This window comes from Stegodyphus dumicola, chromosome X1 (genome assembly GCF_044657685.1).
Source record: "Stegodyphus dumicola isolate Sdum_Otavi_A_Nest chromosome X1, ASM4465768v1".
Classification (NCBI taxonomy): domain Eukaryota; kingdom Metazoa; phylum Arthropoda; class Arachnida; order Araneae; family Eresidae; genus Stegodyphus; species Stegodyphus dumicola.
This window is the reverse complement of record NC_140780.1, coordinates 44,467,601-44,482,562: the sequence shown is the minus strand read 5'-3', so window position 1 is coordinate 44,482,562 and position 14,962 is coordinate 44,467,601.

The window sequence follows — 14,962 nt, the reverse complement described above, 5'->3', positions numbered from 1 at the left end:
CTAATTGTAAAGGTTTTAAAAATTACACATTTGCCAGAATGGTTGATTTGATTTGGTTTGGTTTATGTGATTACAGCAAAGCCTCGAGGGCTGTTTATCTAAGGAGAGAGATGCCTTCGTGGAGAAGTATACATCCTACACTTTGGCAAAACCACGAAAAAATGCCCATGCAGCCAACCTGTTCGCGGGGGGCGATCCTCAGACCGAACTACCAGTGTTCAGTGACTTTACCGCTAGGCCGCTGGTGGGCATTGCAGGAATAGAAATAGTTATGTTTATAGCTATGTTTATATATATATAGAATAAAGCTAAAATAAGATTATGTTCTTTTATCCCAAACCAATAAACGATGCAAACAAACAGTAAGGGGCTTTAGAAAGTTAGAATAAAATAGCACTTTTCTTACTCTAGCAATTGCTATTATTCTTTGTCTTTGTAGGTAAATCGACAAAGTAATAATTTTTGCATGGATAAAATTACAAGTTTCAACGTTTTCTTCAACGATACTCCTCCTTTTAAAGGGCGACTGGGGCTTTTAAGGGACAGAATCGCCAAATCCTAGGTTAGGAGAATCATCATCCGGCACCCTTTTAGTTCGGGCGCCACTGTAGAAACATTAGGACTTTTTGGAAGCAGGCATTATAAAAAATTAGCAACGCCTTCGCCGGGAATCGAACCACGGACCTCTGGAATACCGGCCCAGCGTGCAGAATACCAAGAAGGCACGCTAGGAAGGCGGGAGAAATACCTTATAATGTAACATGGATGCGAGCCAGTTTTCCTTAGAAATCCAACATGAAGGCATAATTTCTCCTTAGGTAGTCAGCCATCGTTTGCTTTTTCATATTCGAATAATCTAACATATTTTATAGACAAGAAAAATTCATTGTATTATTAACATCTACTTCAACATACATGAGAATTCATCAAATAAAAAACGTTTTACTAATTTTCATTTTACAAGTTTTTCTTAGAGTTCATTCTACAAGTTCTTCTTTCTTTCTTCTTTTTCTTACATAAGTTCAAAATATTAGTCGGGTATTTAAAACAATACTATACTATGCACTTAAGTGAATCTTCCTCCCATAAGAAAGCTCTTTCGTATGACTTAAAATGTTACTTAAATGGCTTTGACTTTAGATCTAAGTTCTGAGCTTTCGGTCTCATTTTAGGGATTTAAAACATCAGGCCGGATTCATTAGCTTACGCGATCTCTCTTTTTAGAGAGAATTCGTATTGGCTATTTTGTTAGTTGGATGCGGGTTTGATCGATGGCTTGTCCTCGTATCTTTCGCCTTATAATGACTGCTTCCACCACAAAGAAGCTACGATAATGGTAAAATGTCCAGAAGATTATCATTGCTCTAAAGATGCTCCTCCAAAATGATACTCAAAATTTATTCGACATGAAAATTTGAATTTACTGAAAGATTTTTCTCAGCAAAATCTTAAAAAAAGCATTAATATGCTTGAACGATTAAGTAATCAGGAAACATCATATGTGCCTGCGTTTTCTTGCGTGGTTTCATTATTTTCTGACCAATCTGAAAGTTGTTTAGCAACAAAAATTAAGGAAAAAAAATTCTGGAGCAATATATTTCGATGTGGAAGTTTTGTCTTCTTGCGCAATGTGCAATGTTTATTTGTGAACTTTAAGAATGCCATCGTTGGACATTGGATCGGAGTTTTAAATTAAAATGTCTCTTAATCGATAAGAATTTTAAATTAAAAGTGCTCATATTAAAAACACTTCTCATGGAAATTTTAGTAAAATATGCATGCGTCCTTTAGCTTTTCCTGAAATATAAATTCCTGTTTACATTTTTATAAATAAAACGCCAGTACTATATTAAATTTAGAAATACTGTAGAAGAATTACAGTAGTAAGTGACTCTATTTGTTATTAATGAAATCCTTTAAGTCCTTTAATTCATAACCCACAGTTATAAATATGACCTGAATTTCATTTATCACCTGGATCGGTTAAGGTGAAAAGGAAATTTAATTACATTCATAAGAGAAATAGAATCTGCCTGTTGAGAAAATTTCACCAATCTATCGATCAAGTGCTGTAAAACCATACGAGGGGAGGCAAGAGAAAGGAAAGGGGAAGGAAGAAGGGTTGCCACCGAAAATTCAACGTCAGTAAATCAAATTTTCTCATAACCACCGATCTGCTACCTATGTTATAAATCTCCCACCTACCGTATTTTGGGGGCGATTTTTCATTCACTGTTCGTTCTAACTGTTCTTTTTTTTTTTTTTTTTTTTTTTATCTATCGTCATTTCACCTGACGTTCAGCATTTTCATCTTTATTACACTCCTCACACTTCTAACTTAAAGGCTGAATAAAACTGATAAAAAATGCATAATGAGCATATTTTAAAAGTTCTATTTTTTATAATTTGCCTGACACTAATTGATAATTAAATTGAATCAGAATAATTTTTAGTTTACTGAAAACTTTATCCTTTAACCTAAATGCTTTAAGCATGTTTAAATATATCACATATTTAAATAATAAATGAAGATATATTTGAAAGCTGATAGTTAGCGATGTATTTTCCCTATTAGTGATACAGTCGAACCCCCTATAACGAACTTAGAGGGACCGGAAGTTTGGTTTGCTGTATCCGATCCGATGAGAAAAACGTAATGACGAATGAAAGAACAAAAACCCGATTAACATTGCCACATCTACCAAACAAAGTGACTAATAAATATAATTAGAAAAATCATATTAAGGTTTAAATGCAACTATCATTACACGCAGTTATAAATTTTTTTTTTCAGTCTCTCCAGAGTGTTTGGCAAACTCACTACCATTTACCCAAAGCATTTGCCCAGATATTGGCAGATTATGACTTCTTTGAATGGGGAACCAACCATTTCAGCAAGTTTTCTTCAATATGCTTATCTTTCTCAACCTTTTCCTCGTATCCAAAATTTTTCCATGAGCAGAAATTATAAAGTGTCGATTTTTTTATATGGTACTGACTTTATTTGGATAAACTGGAGTTTTGGTTGCATCAGTTCTGTATTTTTTGAATAACGTTCATATTGTCTTCAACGCAGAAGCTTTACCTTTACAGCTTACCATACGGATAAATTTGTGGAGAGAAAATGTAAGAGTTTTGCTGCTGTGAAAAAGATGAAAGAGGAAGATAATTTCATCACCAGAGTCCAGTGACAACACAATCACGTCCTCCACAATGTGTATGTTTACAAAACAAAATATCCAATGTCTTTTATAAAAAATAATAATTAATAATATTACTTTAATAGATCTTTGCAAAAGAACTGAAGAATGCAGAACCCTTATTAGGGGAATGAAGAGCGTTTATACTCAAACAAAACAAACAGATAAGGATAAAAAAATTTTCATTCTTTGAAAATAAAATGAACTCTAAAACCGAAGGCTCGTAAGATTCACCACTCCCTTTTTCTCAAATAGCGAAAATTTCAAAATTTCCATAACGGCATCAGCCTTTAATAGAATTCTTTCAGACAATTCAGTCAAAGAATTTAAATGGAATTAGAGAACACACTCACGCTTTTCGGTTGAACGGTCATTCACACCATATGGTGTCCTAAGATATGCTTATTGCATCTTTGTAAGCTTTATCGATACTATTTTTATGTTATTTTGAGCTTAATTTATTGAATTACATAAACCGCAGGAGTACCTGACTAGAAATGTGATGTTTTCCATTAAGGCTTTCTAACTAATCTGGTACTTTCGTTGAGCCTAAGAGCTACAGAGCGGTAAAGTCGTTGAACACAGGTATTTCAACCGAGGCTTTTTCGTTGCTTTTCCCATGTGTAACGCTTACAGTTTCCCTTAGAAAATCCTCCAAGGAGGCATCTCTCCCTTTAGGTGGATTAATTTCAGGCAGATAATTAAATACCCTTTAATTTTAAGCAGATAATCCTAGTGTATTTTTCCCTAATCAACCAAACCAAACCTTAATTTTCATACTAGGAAGAAATGACGAACATTACGAGTTCGTTATATTTCTGGAATGTTGAAGTGTTGATTTGACCACTGTAGATTATGGAGTTTTATTAATAACAATTGTTTAAGGTAATAAACATCGGTAAGTAAAACAATACCTATTAACAAAGAAAGGATACCATGTCTTGTTAAATATTATATACCACTTGGATAATAATAAACTCTACTATAAAGAACGTTTTTCATAGGAAGTAACTAAGTAAAACAAAAGAAAATAAGAATTAAAAAAATAAAAATGAAGAGAAATTATAAAAGTAACTGTTGAAGGACTGGATATCTATCACCCTTTCAAATTTCAGACGATGTATTTACTGTAAAGACTTGACAAAAATTTGTAAACTATAAAAAAAAATTTATTTGCATCATCTTCTACTTTTTTTTAAACGAAATTAAAATCCTTCAAATATTGTAATTTAGTGAACTTCAACAATTAACGTTTGACACCCATGGAGTATATATTTTCTGTCAATTACTAATTTCTTTAGTCAAAGTAAATTAGAATCAAACAATATGCTTTCGTAAAATGATGAATGTTGATAAAAAATAAAAAAAAATTGAAACAGTTCACGAGTACTGGAAATAATAATGTCCGCTATTAAAGTGATTTTCTAGTGTTATAAAAGGACACTTATTCAAATGACCAAAGCAAACAGATAAAATTTTATAAACTCTAAAATATAAATCTAATACCTACCCTTACCATCTGTCATCAAATTTAAGTTTAGTCCAAAGATGTATGAAAACGACTAATGCTTTTAACATAATTGACGACAGAATAATCTGCATTCACAAAGAGAAACAACAGTCGTTTGCAATGGTTATGAAATGCAATGGTCTTAACAAAAGAATCGTTCAGCATATCAAAGCTATTAGGACACAATAACACGCTGAATAAATACTAATTCAGAAGTCAAACAACAAAAATCAGCGTTATATTTACAAAATTTTTCACAGGACTAGTTTCGATGGTTCTAGTTTATTATCCCATCAATAAAATTCAGAGTTCCATACTCAAGGACCCCATTCCGGATATGAATTCCTGGGGTATTTATAGGATTCCTTGCCGAGTGTGGTTTAATTTACATTGGCCAAACTAAGAGAGCCTTAAAATTTCGCGTCAAGGAACATGAGGCATATGTTAGAAAAAAGGAAACACAGAAGTCTTCTGTTGCTCAACATTGTTGGTCCGAAAATCACACTTTCAATTTTTTTGCTGCCAAAATTATTCAAAAAACATCTTCCAATGGAGAACTGGATTTTCTAGAGGCATTTCACATTCATAAAAATCTTTCTGTTCTAGTTAACGATCCTAATTCCAATCCAAATTTGCCTTCGGCCTTTAAGGAAATTATGTTTTAGTTCTGGTTTCACCAAGAGATGGCGCCACTTGCTTATTCTTGTCCAGGCTTTCTTATCTAATCATTATTTCCTATCTTGTTCATTTGCGGTTTTGCAGCTGAGGATGGTGGTTCGGTAAAACCATTGAAACTCGTCATGTGAAAAATTTTGTAAATATAACGCTGATTTTTGTTGTTTGACTTCTGAATTAGTATATTAAAGCTACTTTGAGCTGATTACCAAATCGAGGTATTCTGAAAAGTCAAGGAAGCCTTCGGGTTTCGATTTTAAATTAATTTTTAGTCTCCTATACGTGTTATTTTACTCCAGTTTATAGGTTACCAAAGAAAACTGCTGTGAAGTGCTCATATTTGCCATACTTCACTGAAACAATCATAACAGGGAATTCTCAACCAGGAGGAGTTTCATAGTTGCAGAAGGAGAATGCGATGAGCCTTTGATTTATCTGTTAAATATTTAGTTTTAGTTTAAGAATACAAAAAACTATTTTTATATACAAGCTTTGATATTTATCAGCGTTTTCCATACTTTTTCTTATTTAATTTCTCAGAAATATTCAAAAGTAATCTAAATTTAAATAAATTTATATGTATCTTTCGAGTTTTGGAAAAGGATAGGATGATCATCGAGCAAAGATGAAAAGGGTTCACTGGGAAAAAGGGTTGAGAACTTTCGAATTATGTCATTCCTCCAGAGAGAATTAAATATTTTTTTTAGCCACTGAATTTTAATAGGGATGCTTAATAAGTGCTACCTTTATAGTAGTTACCGATTTTGCATTTCAAAATTTTTTACAATTAAATGCTAGATATATCTGAATATTATGTGGTCTTTTTGAGCATTCCAGTTCTAATTTATTTTCTTGCGTGTTTGTGTTTCATACTTCCTGCTTCATTTTAATTGATAAATTAAGCGCTTTATTAATGAACGTAATTCGAAGATATTCAGGCGCAATAGCGCACGACCGTCATCTATCTAACTTTAACAAATATCTACACTGAGTCTTAGACAAATAAAAAGAGATTCAAATTACACTGCCTTGTAGAATCCACATACATTTAATTCGAAAGGTAATTTTACTGCTACAATTTAAGCAATTAAGATAAAATCACACTTGTGTACCCAAATGCTTATTTGTCCTCTTTTCATGTAATCCAGAGTTTAATTTCAAAGACGATTCAGGTATTTCTTGTAACGCATAGCCTTAGCTTACCGGATCTCCAATTAAGCCATTAGTTGAATGGACTCAAAATTCCAAAATTAGGAAGCTGAATTTATTAATTCCCCCTCAAGGCTAACCTTCGAACACCTCAATTATGTAACCACATATTTATATAAATGGAAGCAACAATTTCGATAATAACCCAAGCACATATAAGAATGATGACCTCAAGTTCGCATTTCCTCCAAAATTACCATGTAATAATTTGTTTGTTGTGGTTCCATTAAATTGATTACACTGATACATTTCATGGAGGTTTGAGTAAGATAAAATTAATGTATCAGAAATATCCTTGGGCTTAATACTTTTAATCGCATTTTGTATTATTAAATATAAGTAATATATTTAAATGAGCGTATTTCTGATTCTCGCTTATCAAGTTCTGGAAAGTAGGAATTATTTAAGTACTTAATAAAGTACCAATGCCACATAATAAAAAGATTGCTTAAGAAGATGATCTACTCTTATTTTCGTTAATTGATTCGTTTAAATGTCTCGATGGGCTCTTTATTCCTTTCAAGGTTTTGAAAAAGACCCCTCCGGCCCTCGAAAAAAACAGGAAATTAGAGTCATTTCTTATTCCATAACCTTTAATCTAGAGAAGATCTATTCATGTTACAAAATAAGTTGCTTATAAAGTTCAATATATAAAAAGTCAGCAAGTTTGCTAGTGAACGTTGTTGTGTGAAACACTGCAATAAAATAAGCTAGATGTTAGAGAGACAGGATAGTGCTTCGATCATCGTTTAGTAAACTATGTAATAAGGTAACTGAATTACTGGATGAATTTTTAATACATTTTGTAATATGAAAAATATTTAGGATAAAATTCAAAAACGGTTTCTGATTTATAAGCAGCTCATAATCAGTAAAGGCTAACTAATGCATCAGAAATGCAACGGAACGGAATTTGGTGTTTAACATTTATTCGCTTATGATCTCAGTTGGAAACGTTTATAAAAAAATATAAAGGAATAATTTTGAAAATTTTATATAATCTGAAATTTTAGATTTTATGTAATCTGTTATTTATTTGAGCTATTGTTCAAATGGATGAAACTTTTTAAATAATTTTCTGTTTCAATATAATAAATTATTACTTATGTTAAGTTTGGGGATACTTCGAACTTCTTTAAATTTCTTAACACGGAAATCTCAGAAAGTAAAAACAACGAAATATACAAAATAATTACTTGGTAATTAATAATGACATTCAAAGAATATGAAATTCATTAATCAAAATTATACGGGATCTAAATGTGGCTATTCTCAAAAGCGAAACGTAATAAAAATATATATGTAGAATTCTTCTCCCACTATAGTTACATTTTACTTTTAACTAGATGGCAATAGGAAGGAAAGAAAATTGTAAAATACTAACTGTAAATGAATTTGGGAAGTTAAAGGTTAAAATCAGTAACTAAATAAATTTCCAGTTCTCTGTTTTTGAAAGAGATTTTTTAGTTTTAATAAAGAATTACCAAATACTGAAGAACAGGCTTGCTATTGAAACAAATATATTAATATTTCGAATTTTAGTATTGTGTAATACAGAGGATATCGTGAGATTGATAGGGGCATTAATCTGAGTGAAAAATCACTTCAGATTTAAGTTTTCTTTGAAATTATTTTTGTGTACTATCAAATATTATCTGTATTTGATCAGATATTCTTACATACTACGATTGATGACATAAATCGCTTACAATCGAAATACAATATTCTCCAGTTTCTAGTCTTTAAATAATGAGCAGGTAAAATATGTACCAAAATGCCTAAATGCTTTGTGAAGTTAAAATAAAAAATTATGTAGAGAAATGTTATCTTGTTTTAGAATTAATCGTGTATAAAAAGTGACATTTCGAGAAATTTTCTTAAAAAAATGGTGACAACAAATTTGCGTCAGCAGAGGTTTCTCAAGTACATATTAATTGCTTGGGAAATGATCGCAAAATTCAGAAAACTGTAGCGAGTTAATCAGTATTTCATAAATATCTGAATGCAAATTTACATTTGCAAAGCTGTAACAAGTAAAAATACGTGGTGAGGAAAAGGCTATGCATCACCTTGTACAGTGTTGTAAGTGAATAAGAAGTGCTTTCCGTTTTTATAACAGTTAACTAGCTAGCAAATAGAAGACCATAATGTAAAGCAAATTAGAGTCATTACATAGGAAGAGACTTTTAAATAAAATATGTCAATTTCGATCAAATTGAAAAGAATACACTTGTCTTTTACCCTGGGTTCAAATCCCGGCGAACAAGCTGACTCTTTGGGGTTTTCGTAATATACCTCATTTTAAACGTAAATCTGAGCTGCTTTCTTATAGGAAATCCTGCATGAAGGTATCCCTCTTATAGTCAGATAGCTTTTGTGTGTTTTAATTTAATTAGTTGACTTACCTTAATTCCTTCAGGAACAAAACAATTTTTGGAATTCTTGTTTTTCAAGAAATCGGACTAATGTGAGTTTAAATAAAAAACAGTATTTTTTCTACCCCAATATAAGGTTAATTTTTTGCATAATTTTACATTTTACACTGAATTTTGCATAATTTTATACTGACTTGTTTTTCTATAATATAAGTAGAAATTCTTTTATGAAGGCAAAAATACAAATAAATGCTTCCATACTTTTGCTAAACTTTCATCAAAAGAAAAGCACTTTTGATTATACTGAATGTTGAATGTATGGATTGAAATTTTAGTAGCAGAAATTTTAGTAGAAGTTCTTGTTCTTACCTTTCAAGTAAGAATTTTACCATTGGCCGAGTAATTTAGATCACGACGCCGGATATGAATGCAAGCAAACGAGACACCTTTATTAGGCGTTTCCTGGTTTTTCCTCATTTGGTAATGTTAATACGAGTCACTTTCCCTTCGAAAATCCTTTACGAAGGCATTCTATTTCGTGCAGATAGTCCTTGTGTGCTTTGACATGACCGATTATACGAAAAATTTCAGTCTAAAGTAAATCAATATATATTATTATAACCTGATAAAGCTTATATCACAAGAAAAGAAATATTTATTATAACCTGATATTCTAAAAATTTGAGATTTTTGCACAAAAGTTAGAAAATACTAATTGTACGTCAAATTTTCCATATTTAGTGTTAGTTCGTTGTAATAATTAAAGCTTAATATAAGTCAATAATGCTGTGCAGATACACAGTATATTTGGGAAATATATGCAAATTTGTAGTTTCTGTTGTAATAAAAAATCTTAGCAGTAGTTCAAAAATTCAAATTGGGAAGAACAGTTTTATATATTTATTCAGTTTGATTTACGCAAGAGAGCAGTTTTTAATCTTTTGGCTTTCAACTTAAAGAATGTTTCTTGAATATGTTTGCAAGAAAAAATGCAAGGCTTAAAATTTTTAGTTCCGACTTTCAAGTATTTTCTCCTAAGCTTTAAGCCTTTATGGAGTTAATTCAAGGAAATATTAAATATCGACCGTTTTGGATGCAAATACTTGAAGGAAATCTAATACAAATAAAAGAATATGCAATTGCAGGAGACGGAGGAATGGTTGCAAAAAGGCAATGTTCAAGATAGGGCGAGGGAAAGAAGGTTGAAACTAATATATTATGAAATTTCAGATAATTTTATTTGAGAGTATGCGCTCAAAATCGTTATGATTTAAAATGATAGAGCTCTCACACTTACGGTTACAGTGAAAACATGTCGAAATTTTTGAATGGTAACATCTAACATCCACTTTTTACTAGCGCAAATTGATCAGTTCAATAAAAAACTCTAAACGGCGTTGGAACGATACGCGTATGACGAAGAGAGGAGAGGAAGAGAAAATTTTATTGGAGTTAAAAATTCCCAAAGTACCCACTTTCGCAGACGATGAACGATGTTCAATCCGCGACATGGCAACAACGGCGAACGTAAGATCATAGGAGGAATCTGTATAACTTCACACTTTATGGTATCTCTCAGTGCTGACCAAATCGTAGATTTGATGTGTACACCTTATATTTCAAATAACCCCAGAAATAGAAATCCATCGGAGTGAGATCGAGGGATCGCGGTGGCCACAAAAAATGCAAAGTTACGGGAGATGACTCTACCTCCAAAGCAGATGCCCGGAAACATGTGGTGACATGTGGAGGAGCACCATCTTGCATCCATACCATATCATTAACGACATGCTTCTGCGGCAATTCTGGAATTGCGTTGTAATATCGTGTGGCCCCAACTTGTCAGCAACTGTGGTAGTGACTGCTACTAAGTGTGAATTTACACAGACACGTAAGAAGGGTTTAAAGCCCTTTTTATTCAACTTTTAAAATAACAGCTGCGTCCACTTGACGCTCACAAACTACGCCGACCCGGCGGTTTAACTGAAACAGAATGTAAAACTGAAAAATGACTAGATGAATAAATAACGGGATCACTATCCACGAAGCTCTAAGATCTTAAACTAACCTAACCGCGTTCTAAAATACCGCTGAGATTCAGCGAGCTTACTAATTAAGCAGTTGAGAGATCCAGCAAAATCTGCCGAGATAGGCACACAGGCCGACACGCGCGGTTCTTAAATTCTACCTAGCAACTTTCACGTTCGCGATTCAAGAAGCACCTCTACAATCTCGTTTCCTTTCCATTTAAACTCAACTTACTTCCGCTAAATTTGAATATACTGCGCGCTTTACTACAATTTACATACTCTAGCATTGGCAATTCTAGGGCAAAGTAAAGGCTTGACAGGAAAGATAACTTAAAATAAATGTTAGTTAAAATAAATATAAACCTTACAACGTAATTATGCTGAATTTTTTTGTACTGAACATTTATGATGGAGCACGTTTTCATACCTGTGGAAGTGACCTTTTTGAAGAAGAACGAACTCTTTTACGGAGAACGAACGTGCTTGCGATGCGTACCTCGCAGTCACTTTAGCTTCATGTAAAGGAGCGGATGACATAGCATGAGAAATTTCGTGATTCCAGTGAACGTAGTTTTTGGAGTTAAGGAGAAACACTTAAGGAGAAACGCGCCTCATCCATCCATAATATCCCCAGCATTCATCTGCTATCTTCATCACGTCTGATGAGGAAAATCCTTCGCAAAGTCGACACGCTGTTGCTCATCTCCAGCTTACAACTTCTGGAAGCGTTGGAATGGATAAGGAAACATCCGCAGAACAGAGCGCGAGAGCCTGAGGACTGTGGTTTTTGGTCCATTAAAAAAAAAAAAAAAAAAAAAAAAAAAACTGCTGGCAATTCTTCTTGCAGTATGCAATGGACCTGCAGTAATCGTATTATGCACTTATCCTACAGGTTCAGCAGGAAAACATGTTCGTCCGGATCACGGTGTATCGCATGTCCTCGTCTTAGCTTACGTTTTCGCTGAAAAACTCGCACTGTTTCTGAAGATTTTCCGCGTCCAGCTAAAACAGTTTTATCAATTCACCTCGTTGTTATTTTGTAAGTGAATTCTTGTTAGCATGTTCGAACATCTGACTAAAGAAACAATTTTTCCACACCTTATTAAAGGTTTTCCACAAGCAATAATGCTTTGCTCATGGTGTTCCGTGACTAGTTCATCTAGTGTCTATCCCTATGAATTGCGCAAAGGGCGTCATTGCACCTCTCTGTGTATTGTCATTGGTCCTTAACATGTTCTTGTTTGCAAATATTTTTATGCAGTCAATTTTTGTCATACGTGCATTGTTTCAAGGTCATTTATGATTTTTCAATGCGCTGATCAAGTTGCAGAAGAAAAAAAGTGGGTGCTGCCTTTCGAAAATTTCGAAATGTTTTCACCGTAACAGCAACTTTGAGAGTTGTATTTGTTTTAAATCATCATAATCTGGAGCGCATACCTCTAAATAACAATACTTGAAATTTCACTCCGATTGGTTGAGCGAAAAGACCGCTAGGGGTTCATAGATCGCGGAAGATTTTATGGCCACCTTGAGTATATAAGCTTGATTGTGTGAGTCATTTTATCACGCAATTTTAAGTGTGTCTGTAGGATGCAATGGACATCAGTTTTTGTCAAAGATAAGAGGCATTGCATAAAAACTATCCTCTTATGCCTGAAGTTTCAGGAAAGACACATTAAAGAAAAGAAAAACACATCAAAGGAAAAGAAAGATACTCATTTGTGTCTTAAGCCATCTTCAGCGGAAGGAAGAAGAAAACTAGTACAGATTGTATATAAATTAACAAATCTGTTTTCAGAATGTTGAACAGATAACAATAATGCAATATCAGTGCAGACACCTGAGAAAAATAGGAAATGATTCTATGCATGAGAAAAAAAGCACTGCTGCGGTGAGATCCGTTTATTTTGGAGAAAAGTAAATTTACGATCACAATCGACACTTTAAAAACACAAAAACATTTAGAATACGTTTCAGACAAAAATTTAAAAACAAAATGTGATTATATGCTCCGAAGAAAAAATAACAGTTTTAAAGGCAAGTTGTATCCGATAATTCAAGGTGAAAGTTTCTTGTCTATTGTTTAGGGGGGCGGCATTCAGCCAGTTTTCTTTCGTGAGCGGCTCATACAGGATATGCATACTTCAGTTTGAGACCGCGGGTTCTGGACGCATTTTTGGCGGCTAAGTTATGATTAATTAATTTTTGTTTATTTCATAAATTTCTTCCTTGTGGATTGAAACATATGCAAACCAGTTTGATGGTCTAGTCGTCTACACAGGAAACACTAAATATGATAACTTCAATTTGAACCATATTTTATTTCAAATTAAATTATATTCGAATGGATTTTCGAAGCTGTTTAGTTAAAATGAAAAATTTTTCGAGTAACTGTTTTTTTCAACTCATAAACTGATGTTTAAAAATGAAGTTAACTATACATTTAGTTGACATTTCAATAAAATCAATATACTGTTTGCAACATAATATTTAAGAAGAGAAAGACGCTTGCTAAGCGTGTGAAAGTTTTAAATACTTATTGAGTGAAACTACGCAATAAAGTCAAGCTTTTAGATAATTTTTAAATATTTTTCTGTGCAAATGCTTTATAGCAAACAAATCCTTAGGATCCAAGTTCATTAAGGATTGTTCATGGTTAAAATGTGATTATAAATAGTAGGTAATTATCATTTTCAACTCGAGACCATTTTTAACACTTCTTTAAGACTACTTTCTGGCTAAGGCAATAAAAATTGCTTAAATTTAATTTACCCTAATTTTGAGAAAATTTACATTCTTTTGTTTTTTCTTTGAAAAATTAGAACCATATTTTCTTTCTTCTGCAACAACAATATCGCATCGTCATAAAAAACTAATGATTTTTTTTTGTATCAGAAAGCTCAAATTAGACATGAAAAGATCCAAAGTGTTACATCTCTTTCAGCATAAATAATTTTTGTACTTCTAGAGCAAAAGATGTAGTAGCTGTCTTTCATACGATTTAAAAAGCTAGACATTTCTTCTTTTTTAAATAGCGTATAAAACAAATGGGTACACCGCTGGCGCACGTCACACCAAAAGTTCCATTAAGTTGTGTAATGGAAACAATTTGTATTTTTTATCTTTTTGCTCATCTTCCAACGTCTTTCTCACTTTCTCGATTGAAGCCATTTTTGTCATTATTCATTTTAATGTCTTCATCCAGAAAGTAGGCTAATTAGCCTGTTTTCTGCTTTTCTTTTCCTCGGTTATAATTTTTAAACTTTTTTTCCCTTTCTAACATATTCTTATGGACGCTGATCCTTTTTTTTACCCAGAAAGTGAAATATATTCAAAACTTTAGAGACCCTTATTTCTTATTATCATATCTCAGAAAAGCCGTATTTTGCGAGAAATAATGTCTTGAAATCCCAAATGTCCTAGCTCTGTTGTTTGCTTCAAAATTATTAAGCAAATATTCATACTTCACCAGATATAAATTGTGTTACCGGAAAATTAACTTAAAAGTTTTAATAAAGGCACCAGATTAGAAATTTTATTAAAAATTATTAATAGAGATACCACGAAAACATTGATACTGAACTGTTTTTAGAAAACATAACACTTTTGTTCTGTTAGAGAGACAAAAAAATATTCATTTTAAGTCTTTCTGCAAGCCATTTTTACAACAGTTTAAATATTAATGTTTTCAGATTTATTAGATGGTTTAAGTTTAAATCCCTGTCATTTCCCTAAACACAAAATTTAACAGACTTATACCATTTATAGACTTGTCACATTATTTGTACTATGTAATTAATGCCAAGTCAGACATTTCTTAAATTTATGTTCTTCTTTATATTTATGTTCTTTTTTATATTCAGATAAAGACAGCTATTCATTACATGCAAGCGGTACAAGAATCAGAAGATTTAATTAATTTCTTAGAAAAAAATTCCATATTAGGGCAGGAAATTCCATATT